This window comes from Zootoca vivipara, chromosome 3, assembly GCF_963506605.1.
Source record: "Zootoca vivipara chromosome 3, rZooViv1.1, whole genome shotgun sequence".
NCBI lineage: Eukaryota > Metazoa > Chordata > Lepidosauria > Squamata > Lacertidae > Zootoca > Zootoca vivipara.
Genome location: NC_083278.1, coordinates 85,304,600 through 85,319,264, shown reverse-complemented (window position 1 = coordinate 85,319,264; position 14,665 = coordinate 85,304,600).

Below are 14,665 nucleotides of genomic sequence, written 5' to 3'. Positions count from 1 at the left end.
TTATTATAAAGTTTAATCCCAATCACTCCTCTCTCCTTGCTAACCACAAGTTTGCTATGAAAACATCTATCTATCAACTATCAGTCTAGTTATTAGCTGATGATAAAACTCTACCATTGAACAGATGAAAATTATTCAGACATTTGGAGATGTAAATGGCAGGGAGGGATGTTTCATCTCATAATCATTAATAACATCCACTACCTGACAATGCAATTGCGACATAATTGGTCCACATAAACAGCAACATAAAATTTTGATTTAGTTGGGAAGCAGTATAAATGTGATTAAGTAGGTAGTTACAGCTTAGATATCAAATGGAGCAGAGTTGGCTTAATCCGATCATGATCTTGAGAAATTGCATTTCATTCTGAAGGATCCCAAAATTAGGTGCAATGCAAGATACAATTTAGAAATAGGGCAGGGTTTTTCTTTATCCAACAATGGAAATGTTGGAAATGTTCGAAATTCTATGGTGCGTAGTTTGTAAACTGGAATAGGACAGGACTGAAGAATGGACAGAGACTATATCCCCAGTCTAGAACGATGCTACCCCAACTTCCACAAAAAGCAGACAGACAACCAGATACATGGGAAAATTTATCTGAGGTTGTTTTTATGCTATGAGCCACTCATTTCTTCCCCACCAAATAAGGTATAGGCTTAGGTAAACTGCATCATACTTATTGGGAAATGAGTCAAGACTTATGGCAGGATTGAGGAACCTTTTTAGCTCTGTGGGTCAGATCTTGACCAGCATGCACCTTGCCGGGCCCTCTACTTGCCAATCCCCTGCAGTCAGGATGCCAAAGCAGCTTGCAATATGCTGCTGAAATGAAGCTCCCTCTGTTCTTATTTAGCTGGGGATTCTGGCGCAACCCCCTTCCTGAATCCATAAGAGGGGGGCATGGAATCTTGCTAAAGTGAGCACAGCTTAGTCTCTGCTCATCAGGTTTAATCAGAGGTAGTTAAATCCTGCTCAGTTTGGCTATGAATGGCTGTTGCCAGCCGAGAACAGGGGCATGCAGCTATGCATGGGGGAAATGGCCTTGTAAGCCAATATTGGGCCCCCTGGCAGGCCAAGAGGGAAGTTTTCAAGTCAAACAGATGACGAGGAAGGTGGATGCTGATAAAGAAAAATAAGGAAACAATTTAAAACAAGTTTTAAAAAATTGGTTATGCAGTACAATATTGTATTGCATTGTATTGCATTTTGTAATTGTATGAGGTTAGGCCAATATAGAACTTTTTTTAAAAAGAATATACTGCAGTTTGGGGTCCTGCGGCTGCTACAGTGACACATGTTTTGTAGTATGTTGATGCGCTGGCATCAAATGTCACATTGTTGGGCAACTACTGAGACTCACACCTCCTTAAGGGCACCTTGGCAATTCCTGGAACATCATTACCCAGCTGCTCTTTCTCTTTCCTGCTGCTGACTGTTAACCTGCCCAGTCTGAGTGAGCAAACAGTTAGAGCATAGCAGCATAGGAAGAGCTCATCTGGTCCATCCTCTTGTTCTCACAGTGGCCCAGCAGATGCCTACAGGAAGTCTGCAAGCAAGACCTGAGTTCAACACTGCTCTCTCCAATTGTGATTTCCAGTAACTGGTATTCAGAGACACCCTGCCTCCCACAGGAGAGAGAAAACATATTGATTGTGGCTAGTACCCAGCAGCGGCCTTATGCACCATGAATGTGTCCGAACCTCTTTTAAAGCTGAGAGTGAGGAGGATCACTCAGGGAGAAGGTTTAATTTTTTAAGCATGTGTCATGAAACAAGTTAGCATACAAGGGTCCCCCACACTGGTAGCTACCACTGATGTGAAACAAGTTGAGTTAGCAACTAAATAAGTATATAAATAAAATCACTGTATGATGCTGCCCCCACCACCACCACACATGGTGAATTCTGCTTCATATTACTGCCCTAAGATGGAGCATTTATTGGACAGATGCTGGTCCTCCTGGCAAAATGATGTAGAGACCAATTTAGGGAAGCTATGATCAAATAAGCCTCCTGGCCGTGACTCTTGCATCAGCCATATACCAGCAAAATTTGTGTTGCCAAATGTAAACTGAGACTAAGCAGCATATGGAAACTACTTATTGGGAAGAAAGGGTTTCCAAACAAACCTGGCAGGTGTACTAAGCATTGGCTGGCATTGCGCAAAAGAGAATATATCACATTTCCAAGAAATCCTGGGGATTCTGGGTTAATATGTACTGTAATTGTTTTCTCTATGGCTATAATCCACCAAAAGCATTTCCAGCACAGGCCCCAACAAAATGAAAGAAGGTTGCAATGCAGAACAACTTTCTTAGATATTCCTGGTGGCCAGTGCCCTATATTATTATTATTATTATTATTATTATTATTATTATTATTATTATTATTATACCGGTACCTGAAGGAGTGCCTCCATTCCAGTCATTCAGCCTGGACACTGAGGTCCTCCCCCAAAGGTCTTCTGAAAGTTCCCTCACAGTGAGAAGTGAAGTTACAGAGAACCAGGCAGAGGGTCTTCTCGGTGGTGGTGCCCTCCCTGTGGAACACCCACCCTTCAGAGGTCAAGGAGATAAAGAGCTACACAGCTTTTAGTAAACATCTGAAGGCAGCCCTGCATTGGGTAGTTTTTAATGTTTGACAGTTTATTATGTTTTCATATGTATTGGAAGCCACCTAGATTGTCTGGGGAAACCAAGCCAGATAAGTAGGGAATTATTATTATTAACCACAGGGTGGTTTACAGCATAAAAAATACAAAATGAAAATACATATCATAACAACAACAATCAATAATCCACCCACAAATACACTTAAAAGCCATTGATTGTTTAGTCAGCCAAAGGCCTGGTTATAGAGTTACTACATAACACAGATTTGAGTCAAATATACTCTGCTGCCACCTTGCTCTTGGCAATTTTCTGCTGCAGAAGGGGTGAAGTAAAGTCAACCAGTCAAAGGTGAGAGAGCAGGTTGGTGAGAGGGAGCTCTGCAGCTTATCAGAAAGGAAAATATGTGGACTCCCTGGTCCTGAATGGGGTAGCTTTGCCCCTGAAGGACCAGGTGTGCAGCCTGGGAGTCATTTGGACTCACAGCTGTCCATGGAGGTGCAGGTCAATTCTGTGTCCCAGGCAGCTGTTTACCAGCTCCGTCTGGTACACAGGCTGAGACCCTACCTGCCTGTGGACTGTCTTGCCAGAGTGGTGCATGCTCTAGTTGTCTCTCGCTTGCACTACTGCAATGCGCTCTATGTGGGGCTACCTTTGAAGGTGACCCGGAAACTACAACTAATCCAGAATGTGGCAGCTAGACTGGTGACTGGCAGCAGCCACCGAGACCACATAACACCGGTCTTGAAAGACCTACATTGGCTCCCAGTACATTTCCGAGCACAATTCAAAGTGTTGGTGCTGATCTTTAAAGCCCTAAATGGCCTCGGTCCAGTATACCTGAAGGAGCGTCTCCACCCTCATCGTTCTGCCTGGACACTGAGGTCCAGTGCCGAGGGCCTTCTGGCGGTTCCCTCGCTGCGAGAAGCCAAGTTACAGGAAACCAGGCAGAGGGCCTTCTTGATAGCGGCACCCGCCCTGTGGAACGCCCTCCCACCAGATGTCAAAGAGAACAATATCTACAAGACTTTTAGAAGACATCTGAAGGCAGTCCTGTTTGGGAAGCTTTTAATGTTTGACAGACTATTGTATTTTAATATTTTGTTGGAAGCCACCCAGAGTGGCTGGTGAAACCCAGCCAGATGGGCGGAGTATAATTAATAAAATTATTATCATTATTATCATTATTATTATCATCATCATCATAATCATCTTGCCAGAAGGTATCATAGAATAAGCAGACTGCATCTGGAATGGGCTCACTTTCCTTGTGAAATCCAAAATCAGCTAAAGTTACACAACTATCTATGCTTGGAACATTGTACCCAAAGTGGCACATTCTACCACCCTTGCAAGTAAGCCCACAGAAGTTACTAGCCTGCTTGAAGTGGTATTTCCATGCTGGTCTCTCGAGAGGAAAAGTCCCATCCTCTGTGGCAGGGGTGGGCAACCTAAGGCCCGTGGGCTGGATGCAGCCCAATCACTTCTCAATCCGGCCTGCAGATGGTCCGGGAATCAGCGTGTTTTTACATGAGTAGAATGCGTGCTTTTATTTAAAATGCATCTCTGGGTTATTTGTGGGGCATAGGAATTCGTTCATCCCCCCCCCCAAAAAAAAATAGTCCGGTCCACCACATGGTCTGAGGGACGGTGGACCGACCCGTGGCTGAAAAAGGTTGCTGACCCCTGCTCTGTGCCTTACATGGAAATGCATGCTTTCAGACCCTTGGCAGCCTAGTTTACCTAAGAAAATAAGAAGAGCCCAGCTTGATCAGGCCAAGGCCCATCGAGCGCTGCATTGCATTCTTACTGTGGTCAACCATATGTCTAAGCGAAGCCTGAAAGCAGGCTGTGAGTGCAAGAGAGCTCTCCCCACTTGCCATTCCCAGCAACTGGTTTTCAGAGGCGTACTGCTCTGATTCAAACAGTATGCATGATAGCCAATATAATCATTTCCATCCCATGGGGTGGTATATGTCTGACTCCTACCAAAAGAGTCAGCCAGGTGGGGAGGGGGGGTCAACTCTCCTGCAGTTAGAAAACAGCAGGTCAGGAGTGAGCCCAAAGGGGGGGGGAGAAAGCTTTTATAGGCCTGTTGACAGCAGAGTGAAATAATTACTGCTACAAAAGCTTTTCAAATGCATGAATATTTTAACTCCGGCGCACACAATAAAGGAGTCACCGAGAGCTAGGCAAAGCTTCCCTTCAAAACAAATGCTTCAGGAATATAGGAGAAATTCTGCCTCCCACCGCGAAGCACAGTGGCAGGCCAGGAGGGAGAATGATGCATTAGCCAGACAGCTGGAAGAAGCGGCTAAGCAGAAGGAGGATGGGGTGGGTGTGGAAGAAAGGCTGGAGGTGTAGTTTCTGTGTGCATTGTGTGCGTGTAGGCTGCTTCACACATGACAAAGTGACAAATGAATATTTGTCACACTGTGTGCAAATGATGAGGAGACGCAGCCAACCCCCAGCTCCTTGTCATGTCCATTTGTACAAGGCACATAGTTGTTCACGCAACAACTTGGAACCTCAGTTGTTCTCCCATTTACTAGAAGACAATTTTTTACATGTTTTAGTCAAATAGTCCAGCACCCCTTTAATCCTGACCCTCTGCTTGCTCTCCTATATATCTTTAGGGAATGGAAAGCCCCTGGTCCACAGGGATCTGATGCTGGAGCTGCCAGATTAGAAATCTCAAGTCACTGGAATGATCTTGCTAACTTCTCTGTCAATATCCAGTATGCCAGCATCTGGCTCTAAATGAGAGCTGCTAGAAAGGCATGGGAGAAATAAGCAGAGATGAGTTTTCTGAGACATGGTTTCAATTTATTACATGTTGTTTATGTTTAGTCGTTTAGTCGTGTCCGGCTCTTCGTGACCCCATGGACCATAGCACGCCAGGCACTCCTGTCCTCCACTGCCTCCCGCAGTTTGGTCAAACTCAAGTTCGTAGCTTCGAGAACACTGTCCAACCATCTCGTCCTCTGTCGTCCCCTTCTCCTTGTGACCTCAATCTTTCCCAACATCAGGGTCTTTTCCAGGGAGTCTTCTCTTCTCATGAGGTGGCCAAAGTATTGGAGCCTCAGCTTCATAGAATCATAGAGTTGGAAGAGACCACAAGGGCCATCCAGTCCAACCCCCTGCCAAGCAGGAAACACCAGCAAAGCATTCTTGACATATGCCTGTCAAGCCTCCACTTAAAGACCTCCAAAGAAGGAGACTCCACCACACTTCTTGGCAGCAAATTCCACTGTCGAACAGCTCTTACTGTCAGGAAGTTCTTCCTAATGTTTAGGTGGAAGCTTCTATCTTGTAGTTTGAATCAATTGCTCTGTGTCTGCTTCTCTGGAGCAGCAGAAAATAACCTTTCACCCTCCTCTATATGACATCCTTTTATATATTTGAACATGGCTATCATATCACCCCTTAACCTTCTCTTCTCCAGGCTAAACATACCCAGCTGCCTAAGCTATTCCTCATAAGGCATCGTTTCCAGGCCTTTGACCATTTTGGTTGCCCTCTTCTGGACACGTTCCAGCTTGTCAGTATCCTTCTTGAACTGTGGTGCCCAGAACTGGACACAGTACTCCAGGTGAGGTCTGACCAGAGCAGAATACAGTGGTACTATTACTTCCCTTGATCTAGACGCTATACTCCTATTGATGCAGCCCAGAATTGCATTGGCTTTTTTAGCTGTTGCATCACACTGTTGACTCATGTCAAGTTTGTGGTCTACCAGGACTCCTAGATCCTTTTCACATGTACAGGATCTGTCCTTCCAGTGAGCACACACTGTATGTTAATAACAAAGATAAGACACTCCGACTTCCAACGCCCCATCTTTTTATTCTTATTCTTTATTCTTTATTGAATTTATATACCGCCCTATACCCGGAGGTCTCGGGGCAGTTCACAGAACAAGATCAACATAAAACACCACAATATATATAATCAAATAATAAAAAACAACCCAATACCCCCCAAAAGAGCCACATTTTAAAAGGGCATAGGATATCAATCTGATCAACCAAAGGACTGGTTAAAAAGGAATGCTTTTGCCTGGCAGCTAAAGGTGTATAATGAAGGTGCCAGGTGAACTTCTCTGGGAAGAGCATTCCACAGACGGGGAGCCACTGCAGAGAAGGCCCGTTCTCGTGTTGCCACGCACCGCACCTCTTGAGGACGAGGCACATGAAGGAGGGCCTCAGAAGGTGATCTCAGGGTCTGGATAGGTTCATATGGAAAGAGGCAGTCCTTGAAGTATTGTGGTATTAGTTTGACTCAATAGTTCCAGCCAGATCTGCAATTTCAGAATGCTGACTTTCTTTCTTTCTTTCTTTCTTTCTTTCTTTCTTTCTTTCTTTCTTTCTTTCTTTCTTTCTTAATTTCTTTCAATCAGTACGGTGATTTTGAACTACTTTGTTGTTTGTGGGTTTGGGGGGGAAAGTTCAATAAAAACTTAGATTTTTAGATACCGGGGGGGGGGGTTTCCACCCATGTCTTCCAGCATTTGCCACTCCATACCTCACACCAAGGTTTCCCCACTGCTGGATTTTCTCTTTAGAATACCTTGGCTTGGCCTGTTTCCATTTTTGACAGGATGTCTGCTTGAGGTTTAACTAGGACCAACACAATGGAGGGAAAACAGGGAGGGCCCATTCTTTGTTGCCAGGCCTTTCATAAGCCCAGAACTTCCACCCATTGAAAGTGAATACAGTGGTGCCTCGCTTAACGAATGCCCTGCTTAACGAAATTTCCGCTTAACGAAAGGGTTTTTCTAGCGGAGGTTGCCTCGCTAGACTAATGCGTTTTACGAAAAATTCGTCTAGTGAATCGCGGTTTCCCATAGGAATGCATTGAAATTCAATTAATGCGTTCCTATGGGCAAAAAAAAAAAAATCAAAAAAATTCAATGCATTCCTATGGGATTCGCTAGACGAATTTTTCGTTATAAGAAAATACCTGTGGAATGAATTAAATTCATCTAGTGAGGCACCACTGTACTCGCAAAGAGTATTCACTATGTGCAGCTGAAGGAGGTGAACCAGGGACATATGCCATGTCAGGGGCAAGGCTATGTGCATATGGTTTGGTAAGGCTTCTATTTCTCCTTCCTTCTAACCATGAACCATGGAGACCCTTACACTTATACCATTCAGGCTACCATTATGATTATTATTATTATTCTTTTTTAAAAATGTACCTCTTTTAAAATGTATACTACAAAGGTGATGCTGAATTCTCCCATTCTTTCCAGACTTGATTAAGACTGCGGTCTGAAACATGGCAACTAGGAAGTAAGCCCCATGGAACAAAGTAGAACTTATGTCCAAGAAAAGTTGCTTTCTTAATTTTATTGCCCAGTTGATTTTCCAGCATTTCATTTGCCTGGGCTCCGCCTTTGTCACATTCCCTTCAGCAACCACGTTTCCTTATCAGCTCCAGTTTAAGATAGGGATTTTCATTTCATTTCATTACTTATCTTATCTTTTCTTTATCTGCTTTCTCAATAACTCTGCTCCGTCGATATGTTTCTCTTCCCTTCACCTAGGGCTACTTCTTTTATTTTATGGGTTTTTTCCCCTTTGATAGTAATATTATCAAACTTCATGTTTCATAGGAGAAGGATAATTCTGATCTTAAACCTTCACTGCCTTGTAGGATATCTTCAAGAGAAGAAATGACTAAGGAATGAACGCCATACAAATCTGGAGTGGAGCCCGTAAGATGGTTGGGTATCTCCTTATGCTATTATTGTTATTGTTTATAAACGTCCTTCCGGCAGCTGTTGGAACCAAACGGGTGCCAGACATATTGCTCTGCTTTCGTTCGGACCACATCAGCGAGGCTGAGACGAGAGACCTCCACAGACACTGCCCAGGCTTGCACACCATGGATGGTCTCTTGGGTGGTTTGACCTTACCCCTGGAGGCACACTTCATTGTCTCTAAAGATAAAAAGAAGCCAACAACATGTTTCATTATCATCATCATCATTAGTAGTAGTAGTATTAGTAGTATGGCTCAGAAACTGAAACTGATCATGCTCCCATTGAGGTGAGGACTGTCACCCCCAAGTTCTTCTCCAGACTAGATTTTATTCCGAAACAAAGACCTCCTTCCTCTGACTCCAACTTCTACCCACTCACTTTCCTGGCTGCTGCTGCTCTGTGCAGTGGCTCCCCCCCCCCCTCACGCCTCTGCAGCATCTGCAAATGTGTCAGGGGAAATGGAGGGAAGTCTCTCTCTCTCTCTCTCTCTCTCTCTCTCTCTCTCTCTCTCTCTCTCTCTCTCTCTCTCTCTCTCTCTCTCTCATCTCCCCTCTCTATGTGCTAGAGAACCCAACAAAATAGCCAAAGTAAATGTAAGCTAGGCAAGCACCAACCTCAGGGGAGATCATTCCACAGCCTTGAAGAAATTTATGTCAAGCCTATGCTACTAGCTGCAACAGTTCTTCCTACACATCATAGGTATGCAAAGCAGAACCTTGTTAGGAGATGAAAGCCGGTGCAAATAACGATATAGGGAGAGGTAGTCTCGGCAATATGCGGTTCCTAGGCTCTGAAGGGCTCTGAAGGTACGCACTGAGCCCAGGTGGACACTGGTAGGTGAAATAGGATTGGCTGTGTATGTTAATGTCTCCCAATATCTGATACGAGCTGCAGGTTGCACTTGTTGAAGTTCCTGTGTTGCCTTCAAAGGCAGCGCTGTGTAGAGCGCACAACTGCCATCAAGCTGAAAGGTTCTGAAATCATAAATCCACGTAGCAGGATTTCCCCAACTCAGGAAGGGATGGAGCCTGTGTGCGGAAAATATCTGAAGTGCCTCTTAGCTACTGCAACAACTGGCTTATAAAGGAGCAGGGCAGGTCAAACAAAATTTTCAGAATGATAGGGAGAGCACAGAACATAAGAAGAGACGGCTGGATTAGGCCAGTGGCCTACCTAATGCAGCATCCTATTCTCATGGTAGCCAACTGGATACCACAAGCTGGGCATGAGTGCAACAACACTCTGCTCACCCGCAGTTCCCAGCAGCTGGCTTTCAGAAGCACTGTCAGATTACAGTGGAGACATTTGTCCTTCGGGATCTCAGGAGACACCACAAGTATAACCTTTGATTTGTCTGGATCCAGATCCAGCCTGTTCACACCCTAATCCATTTGTCTGCTGCTTCCAGACATTGACTCAGGGCAGAGAAAACAGCTCCTGGGTGTTTAGTACCTAAAATGTAGAGCACCTCAGAGCAAGAGCGAGTCAATTTCGATCTCTTACAAGGGGGGGGGGAATCCCTACACAAACATTACCCACTTCTGCTCTTGAGCGCTGGTCCCAACTTAAACTGATCCTGGGGAAACTATTATCCATCAATACTCCTTTCTACTTGCTCTCTTTCGTTGGACCTCGCTGCCCTGACATCCTTATCTCTTCTTCCTTGCAAGTGCTTAAAAAGCATCTGAAAACTGCATCCTCCCTTGAGTTCTAATCTCTGATCTCTGCCTCTGCTTTGCCTCCACTTTCCTCTTGGGTCCCTTTTTCATTCCCTAATGGCCTTTCTTTAGATTGTAAGCCTGCAGGCAGGACTTGCACTTTTAAACTTAATTATTCTACAGTATATTATACCTTGTGTACAATTTATGTTATAAATTGATGTTATTTCCCTCTTCATTTTCGTTTTGTTGAACCCTGCACCCTGCAATGAGAGGAAGTTCTAGTTTGATGTACCCATTGCCGTCTTGGAACAAGGACAAAATAACCCTCTCCCCTGATTGTCATGCAGATGACAGGAAGGAAAGAAGGAAGCACGTCAGGTATGAAGGTTTTCAATCAGAGTTCAACATACAGTACATCTGGTGCCATAGCTGCCAAGTCTCCCGTATTCGCCTAGCTGAAAAAACAGATTTTTTTTGTTTCCCCCCCCCCCCCGGTTTATTCTGGTGCGGTGGCCATTTTGGAACTGGGCAAAGCAGCATCAAAAGTCACTTCTGAGCATGCTCCGCCCAGTTCCAAAATGGCGGCAGCGCTACTTCCGGTCTGCTAATTCTGGCCCGGTCCCTTATTTCTCCGACAGCAACTTGGCAGGTATGTCTGGTGCATCAACACCCCTGAAGACGACAGGAATCAGTACAACCAATGTATAACTAAGCCTGATTATTTTAGTTAGCCATTCTTTTTTCCCCTTATGAACCTTTAGTATTAACTTGACAAATATTTCGAAGAGGATGGGATAAGTACTTAGAAGAGACATAACACTCTCCCCAAATCCAGTTGTTGTTTTTTAAAATCTTCTCCCAGCCTCAGTTCTTTTTAACTTTTAATGACATAGTTAGTGTTAGAAAAATGTTTGGGGTGCATGTTCCTTTTCCTCCTGGTTTTATTCGGCTTGCTACTGGAGGATGAATTATTTGCATCATAATTAAGCTATGATTCCTTTGGGTCAAATTTGGGAACAAATCCGACGGGGGGGGGGGGGGTTGGAATACACCCAGTACTATCTTCCTCTTTCAGTTCACATTTATTACTGGAATCAATCTTTTTAAAGATCCCATTAAAAACAAACATATATTTTTTTTAAAGAGAGTGGGGCAACAAGCCAGAACAGCTAGCTGAGTGAGATATAATGCTCAGAAACCGAATGTCACGAGGAGAGCCATAGAATGAGATTCATTTATTCCAATAAAGTTGCATTTCCCCCCCTAAAAGGTTTGCTCATGTGCCTCCTGAGGTACAGTTAGTCCGACATAAACCTCATTCACTACTTAAGTGGGTTTGATTTCCTAGAGGTTCTCCATTTTCTTTTAGATCTGAAAGAACCACAACCTCTCAATGAGGATTTATTCAATTCAACTCAAGTCAATTAATTTATAGTAGGATCGTTTCCCCAGATAGGTTGGCTGGCAGGGTTTAGGACGTGGTGTTTCTTCCCACCTACGGCTAAATGGGGCTTGAGCTGGTGCAAATTACTTACCCCAGCATAGCTACCTGCCAGTGGAAGTTAAACTAACCCAACAAACCCAACATCTGAATGCAGCCTCTGTGGGGTGCACAGTGTAGGAATGTGTATATAGATTCTATGAATGGATTTATTTATTACATATTACCCTTCCTTCCTCACATTTGTGGGTTCGGGAGAGGGCATCCCTTCACAGTTTAAAACAGGCAGAGGCAAACTCGGCCCTCCGGATGTTTTGGCCTACAACTCCCATGATCCCTAGCTAGCAGGACCAGTGGTCAGGGATGATGGGAGTTGTAGTCCCAAAACATCTGGAGGGCCGAGTTTGCCTATGCCTGGCTTAAAAGGAAGCTTAGATGACCCTTCTCTGCAAAGACTAATGTTTGAATGACAACTGGTTTGGGGAAAGTATGGGGCGGATGCCTTGATTGGATTTTATCTGGACAGAATGGACTGGGCATCTGCATCTGCATGTAATGGGAGGATTCTTGGACTGATTTGGCATAAATACCAGCTTGTGAAGAGACACTGCGAAACTACGTAGGGGGATCCTGGACATAAAACCACACAGAAACATATTGTTTGATTTAACTCGCTTGTTGGAAGAACTCCGAGGCTGTGGAAAATAATGAGGATTAACATCAGACTGACTTATGGGAACCATCGGAAATGAATATAAGAAGCAGTAGAAGTATGAGATGATCAGATCCCCTCCGACCTCAGAGCATGGTGGAGTCTCCCTCAAAATTTTATAATTTGGCAAAATTATTGAATAATTTGGAATATATGATGTGCTTTGATTGGAATGTTAAAATGGAAAATTACACATATAAATATAAAGCTTAGATGGGCTAGCTTTGGCCTTTTGATAAGAAATCCAGGATGCTTTAAGGCAGACTGGATTCTCTTGGTATTTCACCCTTTTCTCCCTCATAAAACAATAATCAAACAAACAGTCTTGGAAAAGGTAAAAAACAACAACAACCATTTACTCGTTAAGAGTTCCTGTTGCAGAAGAACAGATACAGCAGCTTTGTCCAGGCAGCCTTAAAATGGTAATTCAGTTACAAAGTCTATCTTAAGATGGTGTCTGAGCAACGGAGCTCAGACATGCAATGGCCCCCACATTTCTGGCTCGCTGATGAGGTGAAGAGGCAAGAGCGAAGAGAGGCAAGGAGGTAAGGAGAATATATATGGCTATGCCCCGCCCCATCAGGACACAGCGGAAGAGTCTCTCAGAGTTCTCTGTGACAAACTTTCAGGAAAACTCTGTGACTTACCTTCCAAGTCCCGGACTGCAGAATCCGGGACCGGCAGCCGTGTGACACCGGAAGTTGTGTCGACGTAACTTCCGGTGCCGCTTTGCCCTTCTATGGGCACTAAAAATGGCTGCCGCCGGCTTCGAAAGTCACTTGTACACATGTCAGGAAGTGCGTCGACGCAACTTCCGGTGTCGCTCCGCCCATCTATGGGCACCAAAAATGGCCACCGCCGACACCGGAAGTCGCTTCTATGCACTCCCGACATGCGTAGATGCGACTTTTGAAGTGAGTGGTGGTCATTTTTGGTGCCCATAGAAGGGCAAATCGGAAAGAAAAAAAATGGCCGCCGACAGGAGAAAAACGGGAGACGAAGTGATACGGGGGACCACCGGGAAAAGGTGAGTAAAAACGGGGGGTTCCCGGGGAAAACGGGGTACTTGGCAGCTATGCTCTGTGAGCTTCAGCTCCTATTATGTGCCTATCTAGCAAGCATGCATTGTTGGTTTGACTTCCCTTTGAATATCCCCCCCACAGGTAGTCTGTAGACTTGTTTAGCTTCAGAGCTAGAATCCCAATAGCCAATAATTGGGCAGAGAGTGTTTTCCTAAGCACTTTAGAACAATGGCCATTCAAATGTTTGCACTTTTCAGGAGCTTTACTGTACCTGGAAGTCTCCCCTACTCGTGCTGTAAATGACATCATGTTATTCTGTGCTCAGATGGCATAGCAATATGTAAAACCCCGCTTTAAGGATATTTTAACCGCAGTTCAATAAAAGTAATTTTGCAGCCAAGACAAAATAATGACCACATTTCTGAGATCTGTAATATATTGCAGGAGCTGGGCCCAAGGGCAGCAAATACTTATTACTGGCAAAGTGTATGCTCCTTCAATCAACATAAAATATTATGTAGCTGAGTCCTACGCAGTCAGCAGGCAGGTCTACCCATTATGCTTCTACAGGGAGCCTTGTTTCCAGACCATTTTGGAACTAATGGGAATAAAAGGAAACAATTAATAAATAATAGAAAAATGTCTTCTTTTTTAAAGGAGCAAAAATGGATCCTTGGTGGCATTTTCCAAGGAAATGCCTTGGAATTTGCCTTAGTGGCATGTGTTTAATTTTTATTACCCAGCCCTAACATTTTGTGTCAGACAAATGGGAAGTGCCAACTGTAGGAGGAAGGGCATCAACTGTTTTTATTGCCCTTTATGCAGACGCACAGTTAGGTGCCTGTCTGCTGTTTCCATACCCGACCCTCCTTGGCTCAGCAACCTTGACCACTGAAGCATCAGCCAGATTCACTGCACAGATTAGTGCATAAGGCACTAAATGGCAATTACCAGTAGGGATGGGGTAGAAATTTGGTTCAGTTTGCATTTTAATGCTAACCAGTCTAATCTGCACCTCCCAAAGCAACAATACAAAACAGTTACGCTTAGATATCTTCACTTCTCTGAATTTTGTAATGCAGTTCTGCAACCCCCAAAATGTGTGCATATAGGTAAAGGACCCCTGACTGTTAAGTCCAGTCGCAAACGACTCTGGGGTTGCGGTGCTCATCTCGCTTTAATGGCCAAGGGAGCCGACGTTTGTCCGCAGACAGTTTTTCCAGGTCATGTGGCCAGCATGACTAAGCCACTTCTGACGAAACCAGAGCAGTACACGGAAATGCCATTTACCTTCCCGCTGGAGTGGTACCTATTTATCTACTTGCACTCTGATGTGCTTTTGAACTGCTAGATTGGCAGGAGCTGGGACCAAACAACAGGAGCTCATCCCGTTGCGGGGATTCGAACTGCTGACCTTCTGATTGGCAAACCCTAGGCTCAGTAG